This window comes from Sminthopsis crassicaudata, chromosome 6 (genome assembly GCF_048593235.1).
Source record: "Sminthopsis crassicaudata isolate SCR6 chromosome 6, ASM4859323v1, whole genome shotgun sequence".
Taxonomy (NCBI): Eukaryota; Metazoa; Chordata; class Mammalia; order Dasyuromorphia; family Dasyuridae; genus Sminthopsis; species Sminthopsis crassicaudata.
In genome coordinates this window covers 124537748-124563973 of record NC_133622.1, presented here as the reverse complement: position 1 = coordinate 124563973, position 26226 = coordinate 124537748, and the positions used below count along the sequence as shown (strand labels likewise).

General features: G+C 36.3%; 1 protein-coding gene across 4 annotated transcripts in view; it reads right to left on the bottom strand.

The window, feature by feature from the left end:
* SGMS2 (sphingomyelin synthase 2) overlaps window positions 1-26226 on the bottom strand; it is a 245375-nt gene that overhangs the window by 77660 nt on the left and 141489 nt on the right. The window contains exon 1 of one of the 4 annotated variants that reach the window (XM_074272381.1): window positions 10982-11118. The exons of 1 other annotated variant lie outside the window; for it this stretch is intronic. The gene's annotated coding sequence lies outside the window, so the exon portion shown is untranslated. 2 more of the 4 variants (XM_074272386.1, XM_074272382.1) reach the window with 2 other exon arrangements.

The window sequence follows — 26226 nt, the reverse complement described above, 5'->3', positions numbered from 1 at the left end:
TTTAAATAAATTATTAAATACTCTCTAATCTCTATTTTGCCTCAGTTTCTCAGGCATTACAAGGGAACTGAGCCAGAGAGAGATTAACATATATGAAAGCATTAAGTTTTGTCAAGCACTATCCTAAATTATTATAATATTGTTTTAAAGAAGTAATGAGATGTAAAATATTAAAGGAGGCCACTATGCCTGTACAGACTGAGAAGCATTGTAGTGAGGTAGAACAAATGCTAGGCTTGAAAAAGAAAGCTGGTTTCAAATCCCAATATTGACCTGTGACACGCTCTCTCTGTGCCTTAGCTTTCTCACCTGTAAAATAGGGCTAATTATGCCAATAGCTTATATCTCATAGGATGGGTGATTGTGACAACTAAAATGAGAAGATGCTTTGCAAACCTTACCACTTAATTTACAAAGGCTAAATGGGAAATTATCTCTTTATGGCATGAATCTGAGACCTTAACTGTCAGATGATCCACTGGGAACCAAAGTAATTCTTTTGAGCCTTATATCCAGATGTCACTCCCAAGGGTGCATACAAATGGAATCATAAACTTAATTCTTCCTACCTACATTTTTATTCCTACTGAAATGGAAACTTTCTTTCAGCTGCACCCTTCTCCCCTTTTTCAAGTCTAAATACTGAATCTGAGTCTCACATAATTTTATTTTGAAAAGGAGCAGTTTTAGAGCATATGAAAAGCAACATGGCACAGAAACCCAGAAAACCATTTATTCCCTCGCTGACATTCGATGAAGGCTGTACTATACAGTCTTGATGACTTGACAGATTCAAACAGGATTTAACCTTTATTAGGAAAGCTCAGCTGGTTGTTTCTGACTGACTCTTTGTGAGAAATAGGAATGGGGAGAAAGGGACCAACGTCTAGAACTTTTGCAGCTTCAGAAACTGAAATTTTTATCACTTTACTAAGGGATAGTTAACCTTGAGAAAATGAAATAACACTAATGAAACTCCAAAGACTTAATTATAAATCAGAATGCTAATTTTTTTCATTTACAGGAAGGAAAATTTGTCTACCTATGGCCAGAATATTTATGTTTGCTACCCAGGGCATCTGGGAAATTAAATCATACTCAGAAATTTTTTTTGTAAGTAGAAGCAAGTAGGTAGGCTTATGGGATATCTGTATCTCATCCACAGATTTCTGAGGTTTTATCTCCTTGAAGGCAGGGAATGTTTTTTGATTATTATTATTTTTTTTTATCCCTAGAGCTTAGTACATAATCTGGCACATAGTAGGTGGTTAATAAATGTTTACTGATCAACATCATGGAGAAAGACAAAATTCAACTTCTCACCCAAGCTTAAAACTACCAAATGAATTAAGGGGTAAATTAAGTTACAAAAGAACATTTCCATGTTCCTAAAATAGCAAAAAGTGACTTTCGGTCTGGAAAGAAAAATGCTCTCCAAAAAACAAATCTGTCCCAAAGTTTATGTGAAAACATTTTCCCCCTCCCCCTAGACTCATAAAAATTTCTGGATAATACAAATCTCAAAGCCAGAAATTATCTTCCCATCTAAGACAGTGATAGTATATTTTAACTTTGAAGTTTCCAAGTTCAAAGCTCTGGATTCAAGTTCTTTATTGGGACTAGGTAAGACCTTAGGCCACTCACTTCTTAGCACTATCCCTCCCACTCTTTTATTGTCCTTCATCAGCAAATTGGTTCAGCCTAAATGATCTTTTTGCTGTTCTTTGGCATATTAGAATTCCTGATTTTCTCATTTGACTCCTATTTAATTCTCCTAACTGCTAGAACCTCTTGGTCAGAAAATTACTATGCATTTATTCTGAATATACTTTGTGCAGGTGCTATTTTCATCTTTAAAACAGTTTTTAATCTTTTTTGGCTTTTTGAAAAAGTCATATCAAGCCCCTCTTCACAATGTTTGCCAATATCTATAACTGAAGGAAGTTCAGTTCAAGTAGAGATTTATGGAAATAAAAGTATAATTTTCCCCCCTCATTGAGGTTCATGAACCCCCTGAAATATATCAAGATCCCAGGTTAATCATGATGGAAAATGCTATCCACTTCCAAAGAACGAACTATGGAATCTGAATGCAGATCAAAGCACACTATTTCCACTTTTTTGTTTGTTTTTTCTTTCGCAACAAGAAAACTGTACAGATCTGTACACATATATTGTATTTAAGATACACTTTAACTTGTTTAACATATATGAGACTAACCTGCCATCTACGGGAGGGAATGTAGGGAGAGAAGGGAAGTTAGAACAGAAGTGAGTACAAGGGACAATGTTGAAAAAAATTACCCATCCATATGTTCTGTCAATTAAAAAAACTATTTTTTTAAAAAAGTGAATGTTGAAAACTATTTTTACATGTAATTGGGGAAAAAAATACTATAAGGGGAGGGAGAAAATATCCCAGGCTCTTGCTTTAGAAAGCAAACCTTATTCTCTAAACACAGGATCTGGCAAGTAACAAATGGTTATTGCTCATTCTTATGAAAATATTGGAGGCTCATGAACTTATCTTATATCCAAATACTAGATGTCCCAAAAGACTTAGTGCAATTTTAAGTTAATAAAGCTTATATTTGGGAATGCTCTGTACACTGGCATGTGTGAGTATAAAAAAAAAAAAAAAAAATCAATATTTTCTCTCTCCAACCTCTTCATTTGGTCAATTTTACATGTGAACTGTGAGACAGGAATATAGTTATTAACAGCTACTTAATGTGCCCATAACAGATCACAGGGTTTAAAATTTTTCTCAAAGTTTTACTTGAAGATATTTTTTGTAACTCTTTTAAAGAGATTTTAGGAAACAAAGAAACTTTGTGCCATATATTCTCCTTAAACAACAACCATAGCATCCTATAAGTGTAAGAAATAAAGATATCTTTAAATATCTCCCATATAAAGGAAGGTTGGCCAAACTTTTCCCTAGAATCAGAAAGAATAAATAACTAGCAGACTACAAAATTCAGATTGATGTTTCCAAAGATTTCCTAAACTAGAATCAATTTCTTTCTTTTTAAATTTTTTTAGAAATCCAATGCCAAATGAAAATGTTATTCAAAATAAAAGTGTTTCAATCTTTCACAATGGGATTATTAATTTTTGATATTTGCTCTAGTATTTCTTTCTCTTATAGTTAGTTGGCTACATAATAATTTTGTGGTAAGTGTACAAATGTGTTTTTAAAATGTATATTAAAATGTATATATGCACATATTTTTATTTTTTATTTTAAATAGGTACACTAAACATGTATAAAATTTATATGTATTAAGTTACACATTGATATGTAGATGATACATACATGGCCAAATATAGATTTCATGCCTATTTGATGCTTATAACTTCTATTAAACTTAAACCAAATAATTTGCTTATTCTTTCTCTCAACAAAAACAGGAAGAATAAAAAGTCACAATAAATCAAAATTTTTGCTGAAGAAATAATAGTATCTGTATTCTGCACTGTAGAGATAAAATAATGCCTTCTATAATTATTAAAGTTTGTGACTACCTCCTGAATCAGTAATGTCTGAGATGGTTAAAAACAATTCTCTCAGCAAATGCAAATCACAGAAGACAGTGGGCATTTGTGTTATATAACCCTTCTCAGTTCCTGAAGTCCCCCAGCATTTTCTGAGACAGTAGTGCCCATGGTACAATATTTCCCCCAGAAGGCTAATCTGTAGGGACAGCAGCATTTCTGTTATATTACCTCAGTATCTACTGGGACTTCAGCAGATCCTATATTAGTACTTCTTAAAGGCAAATGGTAAATTTGGTAGATTCTGAATTCAAGTGCATTTGTTTTGAGAAATCAATATATAAAATTTTCTTTCTGGCTTTCTTGGCTAGTTTTAAGTCTGTACGGGACTGACACATGATGTGTCCAGAATGAGCAAAGTCTCTAAAAAGGATCTTTAAAAACTGCACAGAATGGGAAAGCTTGGATAAGTTACAATTTTCATCAAAGTGGTCATTCTATTACTAAGATCACAGATCCTTTAAAGCATAAATGATATTTTGATTATCTAAAATAATCCAAGGCAGGAGATGAACAATACTAGAGCTTTAAACATTTACATTTTAAGTTAGCAAAAGAATCCCAAATTGGTAAAATGTTTCAAGGACACAAGCAAGACCTCAGGACCTCTTTTTAATCTCCATTTCTTATCATATTTTATGACTCAAGAATAAGGCTGTTTTTCCCCCATAAATAAGGTACCCTCCTCCTCCCACTTTTATTTGAGCTCTCTGAAATCTGCTCTATTAATTTGGAACAATGCTCAAAAAGTTATCAAACTGTGCATACCTTTTGACCCAGCCGTATTTCTACTGGGCTTATATCCCAAAGAGATCTTAAAGGAGGGAAAGGGACCTACATGTGCAAAAATGTTTGTGGCAGCCCTTTTTATAGTGGCAAGGAACTGGAAACTGAGTGAATGCCCATCAGTTGGAGAATGGCTGAATAAATTATGATATATGAATATTATGGAATATTATTGTTCTATAAGAAATAATCAGCAGAATGATTTCAGAGAGACTGGGAGAGACTTACATGAACTATTGCTAAGTGAAATGAGCAGTACCAGGAGATCATTATACATGCCAACAAGAAGACTATATGATAATCAATTCTGATGAATTGAATATCTCTTCAACAATGAGATGATTCAAACCAATTTCAATTGATGAAGAGAGCCATCCACACCCAAAGAGAGAACCATGGGAGCTGAGTGTGGACCACAACATAGCATTCTTACTCTGTTTGCTTACATTTTGTTTTCTTTCCCAGTTTTTTTTTTCCTTCTTGATCTGATTTTTCTTGTGCAATAATATAACTGTATAAATATGTACACATATATTGGCTTTAACATATTTAACATGTATTGGACTACCTGCCATCTAGGGGAAGGGGTGAGGGAAGAAGGGGACAATTTAGAACAGAAGACTTTGTAAGTTAATTGAAAAATTACCCATGCATGTTTTGTAAATAAAAAACTTTGATTTAAGCCTGGAAATTGAAGCTGTATTTATCCTTCTTATATTTAAATCTCAATTTTCTTTCTTACAGTTATTCAAAGCCTTTTACGAGAGGCCAACCTGCCCTTAATGTACAACAAGGTAATGAATTCCTTCAGTAAGCAAGCAAACATTGCACAATTCTGGGCTTGTGGCTTCTCTTAAAAATTCCTACTATTTCTGAAAGGGAACCTGCATCTTTTGTGGTTTCTCTTGAAAACTCCTACTGTTATCTGCTACAGCAACAACCTATTCACTACTAATCATTGGCAACTGCTCATTTGCCCAGGTATGAGTAATGAGTCCTAAACTAATTATTGACAAATTGTAACTAACAGAGGTCCTCCTCCTAATATACTATTCCTTGTGATCAAAGTTGGATCCCCATGATCTTTTGAGTAAACATCAATCCTCTAAAGTCCAGCATTCAAGGCTCTCCATAATTTGACATTACCTCTATTTTTAGCACCATCTTCCACTATTTCTATCTGTAGCCATCCTCAGAATGGAAACATCTTTGGATTGGGAGTCAGAGAATCCATGCTCTCCTGGTCCACTTTCAGCAATTTACTTTCCTCTCTAAGCCTCAGTTTAATAAGAGCATTCTACTAGATCAGTGGTTCTCAAACTGTGATCTAGAGATCCCCTTTCAAGACTAACAGATTGAAGCAATTGTCACAATAATACTAAAGTCAATATTTATAGCTATAATCCACATAAACAAAAACTCTGGAGAGGGGTCCTCAATAAATTTTACATGTATAAAGGGGCCCTAATGCAAAACATTTGAAAACTGATGGACCAGATCTCTAAACTTCATTTCTATGCTATGATTCCATGATCATGCCAAAGTATTCATCATTCTTCAAACACATCATCCTATGTTCCCAACTTCCAACCTCCATGATTTTGTTCATTCTGTTCCTTCCACCTGAAATACCTTTCTTTCCTTACTCCCCCAACCTACAATCCAATTCTTTCCTATCTTTCACAAAACTCTCTTTCACAAAGACTTCATTAATTCCCTTAGTCAAAAGGAATACTTCTCTCCTATGAACTTTGATTGAACTTTGGACTTCTCACACTCCATTCCAAATGGTTATCCATCTCTATTTTCACTTTCATACTAGACTGTAAATTTGTTAATAAATGACAAAGAAAATATCTTATTCATTTCTGTATCCTTTAGTATACCTAGCACAGTGTCCTTATTATAGTATATGCTCAAAATATATTCATTAGATGAAAGCTAAAAAATGATTTTTGTGTTTCAATTTTTAAACCTGTGACTTTGTATTTTCTTTTTTACTGTATTCTATTTATCATAAACTTTCCTTTAAACAGATTATTGTAAACTGTTTACAAGTTTCCTGGTAATGATTCAAAACATAAATTTTCTATATTGCCCATATATGAAATTGTTGTCTGATTCCCTGAAAGGAGAGACAATAATAAGTTTCTTGAGGACAGGGATTATCTTTGTACCATTAATGTTTAGCCACAAAACCTGGAACTGAATATGAATTGTATTTGATTGATTAAAAGTTCTGGAAATATTTTTATATTTCAACAAATCAGGTTAATGGAAGACTATTTATTAGAATTAAGCATTCCTAGAGCTTGTGTTCCACAGTTTTTGACAAGTGACAAAAATTGCTAACAATAAGTTTTCACTGGATAAATTTCCTTATGCAATTGAGTCAGATTTCTACTCTAAAAAATTGTGCACTTTAGAAAAAAAATGAAATGATGAAAAAATCATTACCTAGACCCTTAAACATTGATCAAAATTGCACATGGTGGTGAGATAAGAGACAAGGATGGAGGCCAAACTTGTGATTTGATTAGTGTAGAGAAACTGCCAGATGAGAAAGCTTCGTTTACCAATACAAGTGGCTATCTTTTCGGCTACTGTGAGCCTAGGTATCAAACTCAAATGGAAAGGCACAACAAATCCATACATGAGGATTCTTGTAAGCTATATTGACTTAATGATATATTTTACTAAATTTTAATTTATTTTATTATTATATTGATTATTAATTAGTATTATTATTTATTATCATGTTTTTTTATTTATTATATTATCACATTTTATTTTTGTAAGTAGTATTTTATTTTTTCCCCAGGTACACGTCAAGAAAACTTTTAGCGCACAGTTTTACAAGATTTTGAGTTTCAAATTTTTCTCCCTCCTCTCCCCTCCCATCTTCCATAGATGGAAGGTAGTTTGATACTATTTATATATGTGCTATCACATAAAATATATTTCCATATTAGTCACAGTTGTGAAAGAAACAGATCAAAAGGAAAAAATCCATAAGAAAAAATAAATTTAAAAAATGCTTTGATCTGCATTCAAAGTCTATCAATTCTTTATCTGGTTATGGAGAGCAATTTCTTTCCTGAGTCCTTTGCACTTGTCTGGGTTTACTGTGTTGCTAAGAAGAGTTGAACCAATCATAGATGATCATCACACAATGTACAATATTTTTCTGATTTTGTTCATTTCATTTTGCATCAGCTTGTACAAGTCTTTCCAGGTTTTTCGGAAATCTGTTTAAAATTTGGATTCAATGTTGGAGGGGATGTGGGAAAACTGAGGCACTAATACATTGTTGGTGGAGTTGTGAAAGAATCCAACCATTCTGGAGAGCAATTTGGAATTATGCCCAAAAAGTTATCAAATACCCTTTGATCCAGCAGTGCTACTACTGGGCTTATATCCCAAAGAAATACTAAAGAGGGGAAAGGGACCTGTGTGTGCCAAAATGTTTGTGACAGCTCTTTTCGTAGTGGCTAGAAACTGGAAGATGAATGGATGTCCATCAATTGGAGAATGGTTGAGTAAATTATGATATATGAAGGTTTTGGAATATTATTGTTCTATAAGAAATGACCAGCAGGATGAATTCAGAGAGGTTTGGAGAGACTTACATCAACTGATGCTGAGTGAAATGAGCAGAACCAGGAGATCATTATATACTTCAACAATGATACTGTATGAGGATGTATTCTGATGGAAGTGGATATCTTCAACATAATGAAAATCCAACTCACTTCCAGCTGATCAATGATGGACAGAAACAACTACACCCAGAGAAGGAACACTGGGAATTGAATGTAAAATATTAGCACTACTGTGTATCTACCCAGGTTACTTATACCTTCGGAATCTAATACTTAACGTGCAACAAGAAAATTGGATTTACACACATATATTCTATCTAGGTTATATTGTAACACATGTAAAATGTATGGGATTGCCTGTCATCTAGGGGACGGAGGGGAAAATTTGGAAAAATGAATACAAGGGATAATGTTACAAAAAAAAATTACTCATGCTGTCAAAAAAAATTTAATTATAAAATTAATTTTAAAAAAAGAAAGGAAAAAAAAACAAAAATAAAATTTGGATTCAACAATAGTATTCCACTACATTCACATGCCACGGTTTGTTCAGTCTTTCCCCAATAGAGGAGCATTCCCTCAATTTCCAATATTTTGCAATTACTAAAAAGGCTGCTATCAATATTTTTGTACATGTAGGTTTATTTACCTTCTTTGTGATCTCTTTGAGATAAAGATCTAATAGTGATATTTCTGGGTCAAAGAGTATACACAATTTGGCTGCCCTTTGGGCATAGTTTCAAATTGCTCTCTAGACTGCTGGATCAGTTCACAATTCCACCAACGATGCACCAACATCCTTTCCAAAATTTATTACTTTTCTCTCTCTTTTTTTTTTTTTTTGGTCATATTAACCAATCGATTACATTTTAAATTCATTCTACCAACGAAGGGGAAGAGAGGAAAAGTGAAAGGTTTAGAGTTAGGATGTGGTTTCAAGTTCACCTTTCATTCAATAGCCTTTTGGCATCACTTTCCTCACCTCTAAAATGAAGGATGAGACTAAATGACCTCTAAAGTATCTTGTACTTAAAATAATCCAAATTGTGTTGCCTTATCTTCCCCCATTAAATTAAAACTTAGGTTTTGTTTAGGTTTTCCACAAGCTTTTCACTAAAAGTCTGAACTTTTAAATTGTAGTTGTGCTATGAGTAATTGTTTGATGATTGTTGAAAAAATACCAAAAAACAAACAAAAAACCTCTCCCTTTAGAGTATTGGATATGTGCTAGAGTAAGATATTGTTAAAGCATTAAACACTGCAATATCACCATAGTGGGGGAAATAAAAACAACCCAGTATCAACAAACTAAGGGAATAGGAATACTTTTAGCACTGAAATTAGAAAAAATGCCCGTGGAAGTGGGAGTTGAAGAGCACCATTTATCTACGTTTCTTTTACCACTCACTTTAAACATTTGAGGAAACACCTAGATATATTCTCACACAGGGATTCTTCAGTTCCATCAACAGTTGTAAAAGGAAAAGGGAAACCTGGGTCTACCAGGATAACACAGTTTTAGAAAAGAAACAATTCCTCACCTAGATCTGAACTTTTTAAAGGTGCAATAATGAACCTGTTATAATTATTTTCAACTCCCACTATAAGAGGAGCCTCTGCAGCAAGAAATGGGACTGAATCATCGAGCTAGACTCTTAAACGGGAAAATCACAGGATACTGCTAACAGGTGCAATACAATAGTTGGATTATTTTAAGCAGTTAACTGCGGCTTCTCAAAAGCCTACTATTTCCTAATAACCCTTGAGGGAGCTCCTATGGAAGCTGGCCCAAGTCCACAGATACATTCCCCAAAACTTGAAGGTAAAAAGGCAATGGTTCCCTTTACCTAACAAACATCCGACTCGGGAATGCCGAAGCCTAAGAGCTGTGCTTTTAGTCTATAACCAGTGCCTCTCAAAAAATGGGAGAGGGAATGAAAAGAAAGGGAAAGGAAGAAAAAGAAGGAGAGGAACAAGGGGGAAACAGTTAAGGTACTTCCTTTCGAAATCTAATTTCTGCCAGTAACCTCTCAGTTAGCCTTGGGAAAGCTGTGGCTTTTTTCAGTAAAATGGGAATAAGCATTCTCACCTAAAATAATTCCCAATGAATGAATTATAATCCACTCTGTAAGTAATAACATGGTAATAAAAAGCTCCGGACCCTCCCCGTCTTCCATGAAAAATAGGAATGCCAAGGGCAGGGGAACGGAATGTTCACCCACCCGTCATGAGCTCTTCCCTTCCGTTTTCCCTTCCTCGGAAGCAAACTTCAGCTGCTACTCCCCCCTTTCCCCCGGCGACCTCCCACCCAGCTCTCCGGGCGCCTCTTCTTACCCTCTCTTAGCCGTAGCCCCAGTGGATCCGGGCTGAAGGCACTTGCTTCTTGGAGAAGCAGCCAGAAGGGATCTCGAAGTGCAGCAGCTGGAGCAGCCGCAGTCGCCCAGATAGAGCCTCCCGTTTCCACCTCCGGGCGCGCTGCGGCTGCTCCCTCAGCACCCAGACACCAACACTCCCCGCGATCTCGGCTACCGCAGACGCCAGGGGGAAGAGAAGCCGCTAGAAAGTTTCTTCCCGCGCTTCCCCCCTCCCCCCAAACCCCTGGGTTCTACCCCAGGTGCCCGGCGTTTCGGCCCCGCGACCGTGACCGTGACCGTGGCTGGAATTACCGGGGCCAGCCTGCCCTCAGCCGCCCGCGGCGTGAGACGCGCCCTTCTCCAGTCCGCGGTACCTGGGTAATGCGGCAGCCGCACGCGCGCGAGCGGGCAGGCTGAGGGCGGCTCCGGGGTGGGGAGGAACGAGAGAGAGAAAACTCGGCCGGGCTGGGCTGGGCTCGGCTGGGGCTAACAGCTGCTCCGGTCTGGTCCTCCCTCCCGAGCCAGCCCCCAGCGCCCCCGCTCTCCTCCCTAAACGTCGCCCGCCCGGCGCCCTGCGCCCAGCACCCGCTGCTGATGCCCGAGCCCTGCGCTCCGCCGCGCCTGACATCATTCATTCTCCTGCTCTCCCCCCGCCCGCTCCGTTTCCAAACCCTGACTCACCCGCTGCTGCCACTGAAGTCGCGGACGCTGAGGCTATTCCGGCTCTGGGCCGAGCCTGAAAAACCGGTGAGACTTCTCAAGGAGTGCCCACCTGACCCGCCCCTTCTTCACGGCGCTCGGGTGCCGCCGAGAAGGTGGGGTTGGCCTTTTTCTGGGTCAATGTCCCGGGGGCCGCGCAGCTGCAGGGACCGGCCCCGGGAAAGTTCTGCCAGCGCCACTCCTGGCGAAGTTCTTCGGGTGGGGCCTGGGAGGGAACCCCCGGCCCGCGCCCTGATCGGCCCTGGTTCTCCCCCGTCTCAGGCCTGCTCAGGAAATGACAGCGGAGGGAGTGTTCACACCCACTTGGGCACCACCAGGCAGGGGCAGATGTGTTTATTTAAAGGGTGTTCCCTTCGCCGAGATCGGGAGAGTTGAGCTGGCGTGGAGAGCCTGGAAACGCTTTTAATCCACGCACAGAAAAGGCCGGTGGGGCTGTCACTGTCGCCCCTGTTTATGACCAAGCCGACTTCGCCGTTCCCTTGAGGTGTGTCAGCTGTTCCAGGCGTGAATTTGCTGCTCCAGCTCACTGCTCACTACTCAGGGAAGTACCCTTCCTCTTAATGAGGATCAGATATTATTATTCTTTTTATGACTAACAACAGTATCACTTGTCCTGGAACTTGAACTGTTTCTAGTTTAGGTAGAGAAACCGGTAACCAAAATAAACAATCAAAAACTGTTAGGTTAATTCCTCGTGCAGAAGGGTAGAAGGTTTTTCCATTGCAAAGTGGGTGGGTATGGATGGGAGTGGCTTTGGGTGTGTATATTGCCCACCAGCATGGGTTTTCCATGAGCTCATCAGTAACACTGGTTGTGGACATTGTATTACTCATCAAAAAAAAAAAAAAATAAGTAAAGGTTTACAGGCTTAAAAAAAGTTTCTACACATAGTTTTGCAGCTTCCAAGGTTTCTATTAGAATGAAAAGTTAGATAAAGTACCAAACAAAAACTAACTTATCTAGGAGTTCGAAAAAGTAATTTTAACTTTAAATGGGGGAGGGGAGGGGGCAGCTAGGTGGCGCAGTGGATAGAGCACCAGCCTGAATTCAGGAAGACCCGAGTTCAAATGTGATCTCAGACACTTAACACTAACTAGCTGTGTGACCCTGGGCAAGTCACTTAACCCCAACTTCAGGGTGGGGGAAAAAAAAAAACACTTTAAATGGACTGAAAAATTGTGTTTACACAATTATGTTCTTAACCTGTAGTTCTATATTGGAATGTATATATGATTAATAAAAAATAATAATTTATTGACAAGTGGCATCAGCCTGCCTATTTATGTTGATTCATAATGTCCAGAAGTAATTCTCACTCATAACATGTATGTAAGGGTAGCTGGCAGAAAACTGGCAGAATTGGAAAATTCAGTCCTTCTCTGCGCCTCCTACCCCACCAAAAAACAAACAAACAAAACCCCCCATATTTTATGTGAGGTTTCACTGTTAACTCACTTGCTTAATTCTATGAAACATAAACACAAAAGAATGTGCAATAAACATTTGAAATTCATTGGTCAGGCAAATGTCTTTTTCAAAGAATAGCTAATATTCAGGGTGGTTAAAAACAAGGTATTTTGCCCAGAAAGCAGTAGTAAGTAAAGTAAGCTCACTTGCTAAGTGGTGGTCAGAGTTAAGGGGACTACAAGCTAAATGCATTTACCCATGAACTTGGACCAGGTTCATAGACATATGTTCCTTTCTAATTAGTAACAAATAGGATCATACCTGGAGCTGGAGAAAAGGATTTCACCTAGTCTAGAGTACTCATTTTATACATGATGAAAGTGAGACTCAGGGAGGTAAAATAGGCCAAGGTCACAACAACAGCACCCAATTCTACTGTACCACATTAAACCTATTAATGCATGCTATATTTAATGGTCTGTGCTTTGGAGGTGAGGGCAGAGGAGAAGCAAAGATAAATAAGATATGAACTAAGAGGTAGCTGTGGAATAGTAAGTAGACAGCTGGCTCTAGAGACAGGAAGATGTGTCTTCAGATCCTCTGACTCAGCTTTGTGTAACTTCAGGCAAGTCACTAAATCTTTTATCTGCCTCAGTTTCCTCAACTGTAAAATGAGGATTATAATAGCACTTCCCAAGGTGGTTGTCAGGACCAAATGACATATTTATGTTTATATCTTGTTAAGCACAGTGTCTAGCACATAGTAATTGCTTAATAAATGCTTTTTTTTTTTAGCAACTCTATAAGAATATAATAATAATTAGCTGATGATCCCTTTATATAGATCTTTATGGCTTGCAAAACACAATATTTATTAATGTGCTATGTATAATATTGTACATTATAATGGGTTGTCTATAATCATATATTACATATATTGTTATCTATAATATATATGTGATACCTATAATAGTATATTTTATATTATGATATATTTTATATAACATATTATAATATATATTACCACCAATTAAAGATGATTGCATATATTATAAGTTGCAGAGAAGGTGCCAATATGCTTTGTTAAAGAAAGTTTTTGTCACTGGGAGTCTGCTACACCAAATTAAGAGGTCCAGGTCAAAAGCAAAACAAAACAAAACCCATCCCTGAGTAGGAAGTAGACATTAATAAATTTAATATAAATACAAGTGTATGAGGAAAAGATAAAATGCTAGAGGATTAGATGAGGAAGAAATCACCCCTACACCAAAATATAGGAATACCTTCCAAAAGATATGTTCCTCAATCATATAGAAGGCATCTTTCAATGATTTTTTGCTTTCTTCAGGGCCTCAGCTGAGTACAGTTAAAGGAGATTCCACAGAGAAGGTGATTTGACCTTGAAGGCTAACCTCCTCTGTGATCTTAGGTACCCACTTCATCATTCTGGCTCTTAGTTTCTTTATTCACATAATAAGGGTCTTGGGCTAGACAGTTCCTTTTTCCACTTGTAACATTCAAAGATTCTGTGGGCAAGATTGATCAACAAGATCTTTCAGATGGAAGAGAGATGAGAGAAACAGTAAGCAAGGTACAGAGACTTGGAAAGAGTGGGACATCTTTAGGAGACTTAGAAGAAATCCAGCATCTTTAGGAGACAACTAGCAATACATATTATCTGCATGTATATAGTATTCAGACTAGCATGAGGTAAGGCTGAGATGGCCAGACAGGTCCATTCTGCTCTGCTTTTTCACTGGAATTACAAAATTGTGAAACAGCTAGGTATGGCAATAGATAGAATGCTGGATTTGGAAGTAGGAAGACCTGAATTCAAATTCAGCTTCAGACATTTACTAGCTATGTGATCCTGGGCTTTACTTTTGCCTCAGTTTTCTCATCTGCAAAATGGAGATAATAATGTCATCTACATCACAGTATTATTGTGAGGATAATCTGAGATATTTGTTTGTAAAGCATTTTGTAAATCTTAAAGCACTATATAAATGCCAACTTGATATCCCTAGTTTCCTTCAAGACTAAGTTCAAGTGCTTCCTTTTGCATGATGCCTTTGCTGGTCCACTCACCCCAATTACTTTCTTCCAGTTGTTGGTGCCTTCATCATTAAAATTATCTTGTATATGCTTTATATGTTTCATATAGTATACTTAAATATGTAATTATTTCTCAATATGTAATTATTTCCCCAAGAGGATATAATATACTTTAGAACAGGGAGTGTTTGCTTTTACTCTTTTTCCCTCAAATCTGGCACACAGTAAATTTTAATTTGAGATAATCAAGCATTTTAAATTAAATAAAGCATTTAATTATGCTTGCTTACTTGATTGATTAATAGAAGAACATTGTTTTTCACCAGAAAAGAGATGTTTGTAAGGATTTTGAAGTCTTCAATATGTGGGTACAATAATATTATAATGAATTATAAAGTTGTCCTTTGTATTCAAAAGATGCTGTTGATGGTATTTCTATCAGTGTGCATGAATGGGGCTGAAAAGTTCAAATCATGACCAGCAGCTCTTTCTACACTGTTGTGTACTATATAGACAATAAGAGCTTAGCACAATACTCAGAAAGAGCCTCTTGTCTTTAAGGGAGGGAATTTTGTTGGATAGTTCTGTCCTTGATTCCTCATCTTAGATATGTTGAGACAGCTTTGTGTGCCTCAGTTTCCCCAACATAAGTCAGGTTAAAGTTTATAACTAAAGCACTTGGCCTTGAATGATTAATCACAGTAGAAAATTTCATTCTAAAATAGATATATAACATACAAATTATAAAATTTTAGAGATAGAAGGAACAATGGAGATAATCTAATTGACTTTCCTTATTTTGTAATAAGCAAGGAACTAAAATTTATTAAGTGCCTACTATCTACAGTTAGGGTGGTACAACCCTAGTGCTAGGCTTGGAGCTCAGATTTGGCCTCAGATGCTTCCTATCTATGTGACTCTGAGCAATTAACTTCACCCTGTTTGCCTCAGTTTCCTCATCTGTAAAATGAGCTGGAGAAGGAAATAGAAAACCATTCTACGATATATATGCCAAGAAAACCCCAAATGATGTCACCAGGAATTGGACATGACTGAAACTACTCAACAACAGGGTGCCAGGCACTGAGTTAAGCATAAAAAAATTCTCAGCTCTCTCAGTCCAATGGAGAGGGCAACATGCCAACAACTATATACAAAAAATATATATACAAGACAAATTGTAGATAACAGAAAGAAGGATTAGGAAACAGGCTTCTAGAGAATTAACTTGTCCAAATCAGATAGGTAGTAACATTGCTAGGATTAGGAGAACCTAGGTCTGTTGTACCACAGTTCTCTTTTAAAGTCCTGAACCAGTTTCCCTAATTGTCCTATTCAGTTACTGTGCCTCAGGTTATAACCTTTCCCTTTCTTTATACATTTTAGACATGATTAGAATATCTGGAGCCTCTCCAGGAAGAGTACCTCTTTCCATTATGTCATCCTAGGTGCTTCCCCCCATTAGGTAATCCCCATCCAGGTACTTCCCTCATTATGTCATATGTCATTACCCATAAAAGAATGCTATATCCGATATTCAGGGCTGGATTCTTTGAGATGATAGTCTTGTTCAGCCCTGGGACCAACATGGATCCATTGGTCCCAGAAAATCTCTCCATTTAATAAAATCTGTATGGAATACTCTCTAATCTCTGTCTTGCTCAGTTTCTTTGGCATTACAGATCTTCTAATTTGTATAATGGAAAACATGATGTGAGGTCATAGATTTATTCTTCTGATGAAGTACTGTGATTTTTGCTTTTTTGTTTTTATCAAGACCTATGATTTCATGGATATAGAGGTTGGGCATGGGAGTGCCTCACAGTCAAAGTGTGTCACACTGTCTTTTAGGCTTTTTAAATTTTAATCTTGATATAAAAACCGGCAGCAAGGTGGTAGATAGAGTGCTTAATCAACAAACAAAAAATGATCTGAATTAAAATTCATCCTGAGACACTTCCTTTCTATGTAACCCTGAGCAAGTTATTTAATCTCTGCCTCAGTTCTATAAAGTGGGGATAATAATTTCACCTTTTCCAATGGTTGTTATGAGTCTAATATGAAATAATATTTTAACGTGCTTTGCAAACCTTAAGATTGCCAAAAAAGACTATTTTATGGAGAACTTACATAAGGCAAGTACTCATGTGGTCAGAAAAAGACATACAAGGACACTCTCGGTCTCTCTTAAAAACTTTAGAATTAATTGCATGGAACAAGACCACTCAGCATGGAATACTTTCCTCAGAAAAAGTGCTGTGCTGTGTATACTCAAGAGAAATGGAAAATGAATTTAGAGAATTCACCCCAAATGTTCATATTGGACTATTTGTGCCTCATCTGTGGAAGAGCATTTTGAGCTCATATTGGTCTGATCAGCCGTAGTCAGATATACTATAACTTGACTCTAATATAACGATGTCATTTTGGTCCTCTTCAAGTAGGAAGGACAACCACCTACGAAGCTGCTATTTAAATACAAGCTATTTGTTGTCTTGAAAGAGGGGGAGGGGATTAAGGGAAAGAAAAAAGTTTGGAACACAAAATCTTAAAATGAATGTTGAAAACTATCTTTACATGTATTTGGAAAAATAAACTACTATTGAGGAAAAAAATAAACATAAAAAATAAATATTATTATGCCATAATTTTTTTCCATATTTGCACTTAATGAATATGCTATCTGTAGTATACCAGCACAATGAACTACCAGTAAATGAAATTCCTTATAAAAAGAATGACTCCATGTATGTCATAAGGCAGGACTTTTAAAATTTTTTCCATTTGCAATCCCTTTTCACCTAAGAAATTTTTACATGACCCCAGATATATAGGAATACAAAATAAATATACAAACCAAACATCAACTGTTAAAAAAATATATTAATTTCACAACCCCCACATTCAATTATGAGATCCCATATGGAGTTGTGACCATAATTTAAGAATCTAGGTTGTAAGGCACCAGTTCTTCCTAGTTCCTTTTTTCTTTTTGATGAGGCAATTGGGGTTAAGTGACTTGCCCAGGATCACACGACTAGAGGCAGAATTTGAACATAGGTTCTCCTGACTCTAGGGCTGGTATGACTAGAGGCAGAATTTGAACATAGGTTCTCCTGACTCTAGAGCTGGTATGCTAACTCTTATGCCATTTAGCTAACCCCTTGCCTAATCCTATCACCCTATTTTGTTTTGTTTTTGTTTTGTTTTTTAATGTACAGAGATGTGCACATGAATGCTTTCCACCCATGATTCCATTCCTCTTTTGTTTCATTTTCCATGTATATGGTCATATAGCCCAAAATGGAGTCTTCACATAACTCAACAGTATATGCAAATATTCATCTTCAGAATTTGTTAGGTTGCTCCTGTGAGATTCCATCATTTTAATCTGACCAGTTTAAAACTGCATATGACCAGTTTAAATTTGCTTTTATCAAAAGAGAATATCCCCCAAATTTGTAAATAGATGAATTTATTATAATGAAAGAACAAAAAATGCTAGACTTGGGAATTATGTGTTAATGTGACTTCTCATGTTTATCAGCAGATCATTTAACTTCCTTGAACTTTGTTTCCTCATCCAAGGTAGATATAATAGTACTTGCCTATGGGTTGCTATGGGGATTAAAGGAGATAATATATGCAGAGCACATTGTTAACATGAAATAGCTACATAAAAACATTTTCACTTGGAAAATTGCCAGGAACTCAGCATGGTATTGTAGGGTATCAGTTTGGTTCTGTAGATATCTTTCAGCTGAACCAAAAGTCTAAAAAGAAAGATGGAAAGGTCCAATGGTTTATAAATGAACCTTTTTCTGACTGAGGGAGAAAGTAATAACAGTATAGTCTTCTGCTTATGATAAAATGTATTGACTTAAATTCCAGAGTTTCAAACAGCTTATATATACTAACTTATTTATTTTTACAAGAAAGGAGATATGATCAGGACCATTATTAGCACTTTTCAAGAAAGAGGAGAAGCCAAAGCTGAGTAATAATGATTAAGAAGTTTTTGATGTTTACCTCATCTTTTCCTTTCCCTGATCAAAGGTTGGTTTTAAAATAATGCTCATTTGAAATATATACTGTTTATAAATTCCAAATTGTATAATACTGTACATTTATGCCCATACCCTTACTAGAAAGCCTCCAAATTACTTTCAAGTACATTAACTCATTTATTGCATCTTTATAACTTTCTTGTAAATTAGTTTTTGTGGAGTCTGCCTCCAATATTCAGTATCAATATCTGATGATTCAGAAGACTAGTGTATTTCCTGCTTCTCTTTTCTTACTCTTGTTAACCCTTGTTTTTTTTAACCCTGTTTTTACGACAAATTGTTGACATTTTTTTCCTCCCCTTTCTTGTGTCCTAACCTAACTAATCTACATAAATACAGCCATGTTTCTCTTCCCCTTTCTATTGGAATTTTATGCTAGGTAACTATTTTTCTTCTGCTAATGTTTGTTTAACTTAATCCATTTTTATTTTTCCACTCTACCTTACCTTTTTGTACCACAATTTATCTAATCTGAGGATTAGATAACCTCTGAGAGTTTATTCATCCCTGACAGCCTATCTTAAATTCTCAAGTATTCCAATGATTATAATTTCATCAGTTGTGGATATTGCCTGTAATGATCCAGATTGCAATTCATTCATACTTGCTTTGACATTGTTAGTTCACTCATACCCAACTCTTTATGATCCCATGGACCATGGTTGGACTATGGACTGTCTAAGAACTCTTCTTGACAAGAATGCTAGAATGGTTTGTGATTTCCTTCTCTTATGAAGGAAGTTAAGTGACTTCCCAGAGTCACACATCTGGGTGTCTGGATTGGATTTGAACCCAGGTCTTCCATTGAGCCACCCAGCTGCATATCTGTTAGTCCTATATGCTAATTTTATCCTTTTATTCCATTAATTAACCAGAAAAGAGCCTTGATTCCAGTGGAGCCTATAGGCTGTCCATAAAATTATTTCCCTGCACTTGCTGAATTATAAGCCCATCTTCTTTTTCACTGTTCAATCTATTCAATGTCATGTTTTACCCCACTTCTTAAAAATTGTTTGTTGATAATATATTGCAGCATGCTTACATCTTTCATAAACTTCTTGCTTGCCTTTTGGGTGATCCTTTTAAAAAATTCTTTGGGTATCACATGAATACACAATCAGTATATTAAAAAAAAAAGATTGCCCTTTGTTTCAGGAAGAAGTATGGGTCATTAATAGAACTTTCTAATTACTCAAAGGCAATTCAAACTATTCTTTCTGTGTAATTCTGGATCTAACTCACTATTCATTTATACTGCCTATCCCATCATATTGTAATGGAAGAGTTCCATAAATTGTCTATCTAATTGCCTATCAGATTGAAATAGGCTTTTAAAAATTCACTTAGCTTTTACTAGCTTTCTAGTGGAAGATTAGTTCAAATTCTTGTAAGTGGTTATTGATATAATTCAGGAGGTTCTACAATGCTCTAGGATTTAATAATAATAGAGTATTTATATAGCAATAGTTCTAGGAATTTATTAGAGAGAGAGAGAGCTAGAAAGAAGAGATGACTTCCTTATTAAATCTTTGTGAGGTTTAATATATAGAGTGTAGACAAATGTGTAAGAACATTTGCCTGATTGGTCTTATTGGAAGACCAAGATGTATGTCGCCAAGTAAATCATTCTGTTTTCGAAAACTCAAAACAAGATTTGAGTAGATCCAAAATAAGCACTGGGAGAGATCTAAGCATTCCTTATTGTCATGCCATATTTTACTTTTTTGGGTTAGGCAATTATTTTAGCTGAAAACTAGGTTCAGACAATATCAATAAATGATAATCCATACTATTTCCAAGTCTACTGATTAGACTCTAATCTATGAGCAACAGTACAAAGTGAAATACTAAACCCACTGCACTTTTCTTAGTCTTCAGCCTTTATTTCTGACCTTGGAGTAATTGATATGTACTATTCCATTTTCCTAAGTACCCTCTTCTCTCTGGGTGCTCTCCGTTTTTTCTGGTCCACTTCTTACCCATTTGGCCATTTGTTATTCTCTTTTGCATGATCTTCACACACTTCTTGTGAGTATATCAGAGTTCTGTCCCAGGATCTCTCTCTTTTTTTTTTTTTTTTTTTTCTCTTTATGATCTACCCATGATCTCTTTGCTTTTCATATAACATCTATGTAAACAACTACTGGATCCCTGGTCAGTCTCATACCATTCAACTCCATGTTGTATATGTCTCCATATTCCAAAAGTATTTTAACATGTGAAAGGCAAAACTCATTTTATTTTACCCCCAAACTCTCCTCTCTAACTTTCCTGTGACTCTTGAGGGTACCATCATTCTCCCAGTTCTCAGTCTTAAGACTACCTCAAGTATTATATCCCAAAGAAATACTAAAGAGTGGAAAGGGACCTGTATGTGCCAAAATGTTTGTGGCAGCTCTTTTTGTTGTAGCTAGAAACTGGAAGTTGAATGGATGTCCATCAATTGGAGAATGGTTGGGTAAATTGTGGTATATGAAGGTTATGGAATATTATTGCTCTGTAAGAAATGACCAGCAGGAGGAATACAGAGAGACTTGGAGAGACTTAAATCAACTGTTGCTGAGTGAAATGAGCAGAACCAGACGATCACTGTACACTTCAACAATGATACTGTATGAGGATGTATTCTGATGGAAGTGGAAATCTTCAACATAAAGAAGATCCAACTCACTTCCAGTTGATCAATAATGGACAGAAATAACTATACCCAGAGAAGGAACACTGGGAAGCGAATGTAAATTGTTAGCACTACTGTGTATCTACCCAGGTTACTTATACCTTCGGAAGCTAATAATTAATGTGCAACAAGAAAATGGTATTTACACACATATATTGTATCTAGGTTATATTGTAACACAAGTAAAATGTATGGGATTACCTGCCATGGGGGGAGGGAGTGGAGGGAGGGAGGGGATAATTTGGAAAAATGAATTAAAAAAAAAAAAAAAAAAGACTACCTCAAGTAGTCCCTCTCTATCAACCTTATCCTGTACCCCCCCATATTTACTCAATTGTCATGTCTTGTCAATTCTGTCTCCACAATATCACTCGAATATGTCCTCTTTTCTCTACTCACAAGACTGCTGTCCCAATTTAGTCCCTCAACATCTTCTTTGTAACAGCTTCTATACAGCTCCCAAATTGATGTTATAAAATGACCATGTCACTCCTTTGATAAGGAAACTCTAGTGGCTCTCTCTTGCTTCTGGAAAGATCATATCTACTTCTATTTGACTTTTAAACTTTTCAGTCTGTCTATGACTTGCCTTTCCAGGTTTATGGAACATTACTCCCCTTAATGCACTTTAGCATCTGACCAAAATGGCTTTTGCTTGCTTTGCGTACCATAATCTATTTGCTATTGTGCCTTGGCACAGCCTGTGCTCTGTTCCTGGAATGCACTCTGTCTTCATCTGTGCCTCATAGAATGCTTTGTATCTTTTAAAGCTCAGCTCAGGTGCCTAGCCTGATTCCACCAAGGAGCTAGAATCACCACCACCATTACTATCACTAACAATTCTATTTTATGTACTTGGTATATATTTGTATTTACTTGCTTGAGAAAAGCCCCTCCTTCTTAAAAATCAGGATGGTTTCATTTTTGTCTTGGTATCCTCATCACCTACCACAGTGCCTTGCACATGGTAAACGAATAAATGTTTCTTGAATTCAGTTGCATTGAATCTGGAAAATGAAAGAACTAATTCTGCATAACTAATTTTCTTTGACTTGGGCTCTGTATTGGATCTCCTCCTCCATGAACTTTGGTGTGTGTATTTTCTTATTTACCCAATATTAATGATCAGAGGATCATCAGACAATAGTATCTTTGTAGTTATATCTGTTCAAGAACCTTGTACCATCTTCCTACTATAAAAATGCTACTATGGTATTTGTGAGATCTTTCTTTTAACCTTTGGTCTTCTTGTACTATATGCTTCTATATCTATACTTTCTCCATACTCTTAAAATCCTTTCTTCATTACCCTCAACCATAATATGAGAGTAATAAATTCAAAAGGAAAGAATAGTATATAATGGAATTTATCAGTATCTCGAGGTGATGAAGTAGGAGAACAGGGAAGATGAAGGAGAAGAGGGACTGAAGGTTATAAATAAAAGATATTCACCCCAAGGAGATCAAAGATAGAAAATAAGATCCCACATACACCAAAATATGTCAAATAATACAAAGAAAAGGAAGATAAAGCCAAACTTTTCTCCTGTTGAACATTTGTCCTTTATTTTTGATTCTCTTAACTCCTTATATTCCTGCTTCTCATACTTGTCAAACTCTGATTCCAGCTTACTCTTACCATCCTCTTTCTCCTCTTCTGATCTCATCCAGCCAAATCTTTCTGGCAAAGTCTCAGCTGTACTGGGTCCTAACAAATTGTCTAATGTCAACTGGACCCCACTACTATACTTCTCCTAGCCTTTTGTCTTAAAAGGGAACCATGTCTCCAACTAATATTAATAGCTAGAATTTATATAGCATCGACTATGTTAAGTTTTTTACAGATATCTAATTTAATTCTCAAAGCAACCCTGGGATATGTCCCTAGTTCACAGTTGAGGAAACTGAGGCAGGCAGAAGTTAAATTACATCTAAGGTCATACAAATAGTAAGAGTCCTAGATTAGGACTGACTCCAAGTCTATACTCTATCCACTGTGCCATCTCCCTGCCTAAACATAAAAATTCAGTGTCACTTATTAAGATCTTCCTCTTTGTCATTAATCCGTATCTCAAAACTCTGCTTCATGATTCCTTGTTTTAGGCCAGGTGTAGCTCTTCTCCTTGCCAAGATAACCCCACTACTTATATCCATCCTTTCACAGATTCAGGAACCTATCCCATAAATCATTTCCTATTGGTTTGTTTTTATTTGTATCTTCATTCTTTCCTTATTCACTGGTTCCTTTCCTAATGGCTGCAAGCATTTCTAAATCTTCTCTAACCTTAAAAACCCTTCACCTGACCATCTTTAAGCTATTATCTTCTATCTTTCTTTCTTTTTCATGGTTAATTTCTTGGAAAAAAATCTGCACTCATTGCTTCCATTTCTTCATCTTTAAGTCACTTCTGACCTCATAACTTTTTGCAAGGTTACACATATGATCTCAGCCACTAAATGCAATGGTTTTTTCTTTCAGTATTTATTCTTCTTGATCTTTCTGCTCTTGTAGACTCAATTACCACATCTGTACCAGACTGATAGCTAGTTCTAACCTCCTGCCAACTGCCTCTTGGACACCATTTGCATATTCCATTGGCCTTTTAAATTCAACATGGCCAAAATGAAACTCATTATCTTTCTCTTCAATTTACTTTTTATTTTGAGGATAATGCCATACTTAAAGTAATTACAAGGTTCATTATTCAATCATCCTTGTTTCTTTTCTCTCTATTACCCGCTATGATGAAATCAATTTTCAAGTTTCAGTTCTCCCTCAAAATATCTCTCATCTGACCCTTTCTCATGACCTCTCCCCCAGACTACTTAATTGTTATGTAGCTGTGTCTAACACTTTTGTGATCTCATTTTGGGTTTCCTTAGCAAAGATACTGGAGTGGTTTATCATTTCCTTCTCTAGCTTATTTTATATAAAGAACTGAAGCAAACAGAGTTAAGTAACTTGACATAGTAAGAGTGTGAAACTATATTTGAACTCAGGAAGACAAGTCTTAAGTCTAGGCCCAGCACTATATTTGTTGTTGTGCCACCTAACTGCACCTCTTAAGATATTATCTTTTAGTACTCATGTGTGTCCAGATTGTCTCCTCCTAGGCAAAAATCTTAGTTCCTTGAAGGTACAGATTGTTTTTAAAGATTTTATTTAGGTTAGAGATTTTTTTTTTTTTAATATATCAAGACTAACATGGTACCTAGTATTTATTTAGAGCTTAATAAATGTTGATTGGGTTTAATTGAAGGAACTCAAGATGCATATTAAGGGCATTCATGAAGGTAATTAGTTGGAGCCTGGGGTTGGAATCCTAGTCCTGTCATTTTCTTTTGGACCACAGTCAGGTTATTGAAACTCTCTAAGGTTGAGCTTATCAACCTCAAAGGGTAATTAGGATGAGGGAGATGAAGAATTTTGTAGAGGGTTTTGCAATAATGACTAAAAAATAAAAATGTTATATTGCAGGAACTTGGGGATATTTGGGGCCCATTCCAAACATTTTGAGATGCAAATCATGCTGGGTAACCAGGCTCTCTCATAAAAAGCATCTCTTGGTACCTGTTAAGGACAGGCTACTTTCTGACCCTGTTGTCAACTGATGCAACCAAGCATGGAAGTTCTCATGGCCTTAGATTACAGCTATTTAGTATCAAGCCTTTAGCTATGTATTGTTACATAGCCAATGTATTATTACAAATTGGGAAGGTTGCAAAGAGAGCCTGGAGAAGTTATCCAGAGTGGATAAAGAGATCAAATCATTGAGAAACAAAATTAGTGAATTAGAAAAGGCAAACAACTCCAAGGAAAACAAGATTAGTGAATTGGAAAATATAAACAACTCCAAGGAAAACAGGATTAGTGAGCTGGATAAAGAAATCAGCTCTCTAAAAAATAAAATGGAAAAAAATTCCATAGAAGAAAAAAACTCACTTAAAAACACAATTGGACAATTACAAAAAGATATAAAAAAAAAGTGAGTGAAGAAAAATACATCATTGAAAATTAGACTCGAACAAGTAGAAATGAATGACTCAAGGAGAAACCAAGAGGTAGTCAAGCAAAACCAGAGAAATGAAACAATTGAAAAGAATGTCGAGTACCTTATTAGAAAGACAACAGACCTGGAAAACAGATCCAGGAGAGACAATTTGATAATAATCGGACTCCCTGAAAAATGTGAGGAAAAAAAGAGCTTGGACACTATTTTCGAGGAAATTATCAAAGAGAACTGCCCAGACATTTTGGAAACAGAGGGTAAAATAGACATTAAAAAAAATTCATTGATCACTTACTGAAAGGGACCCTAAAATCAAAACGCCAAGAAATATAGTGACCAAGTTCAAGAACCATCAAACAAAGGAAAAAATATTGGAAGCTGCTAGAAAAAATCAATTCAGATATGGAGGAGCCACAAAAAGAATAACCCAAGATCTAGCAGCGTCTACATTAAAAGAAAGAAGGGCCTGGAATATAATATTCCGAAAGGCTAAGGAACTTGGTATGCAGCCAAGAATAACGTACCCAGGAAAAATGAGCATCGTTTTCTAGGGAAGAAGATGGACATTTAACAAAATAAATGAATTCCATCTATTCTTGATGAAAAAACCAGACCTACATAAAATGTTTGATCTTCAAATACAGAACTCAAGAGATTTCTAAAAAGGTAAAAAGAAATCTTGAGAACTATACTTCTGCCAAAAAAATATGTAAAGAACGTATCTACAATTTGTCTTAGAAACTAGAGGTGGAAAGGAAATTATATCATAAAAAAGTGTAAAGTGGTGGTACTACATCTCATGAAGAGGCAAAGGTAATCTATTCTATCTGAGAGAAAGAAAAGAGGGAGATGAACATAGTGTGTATCAATAGACATGTTCGATTTATGGTGAAACTTCTTCCACTTTATTGAAAAGTGAAAGAGAAGGAGTAAGCTAAGGGGAAGGGAATATAGAAATTGTGAGGAAAAGGGGTAAAATAAGGGGAGGAA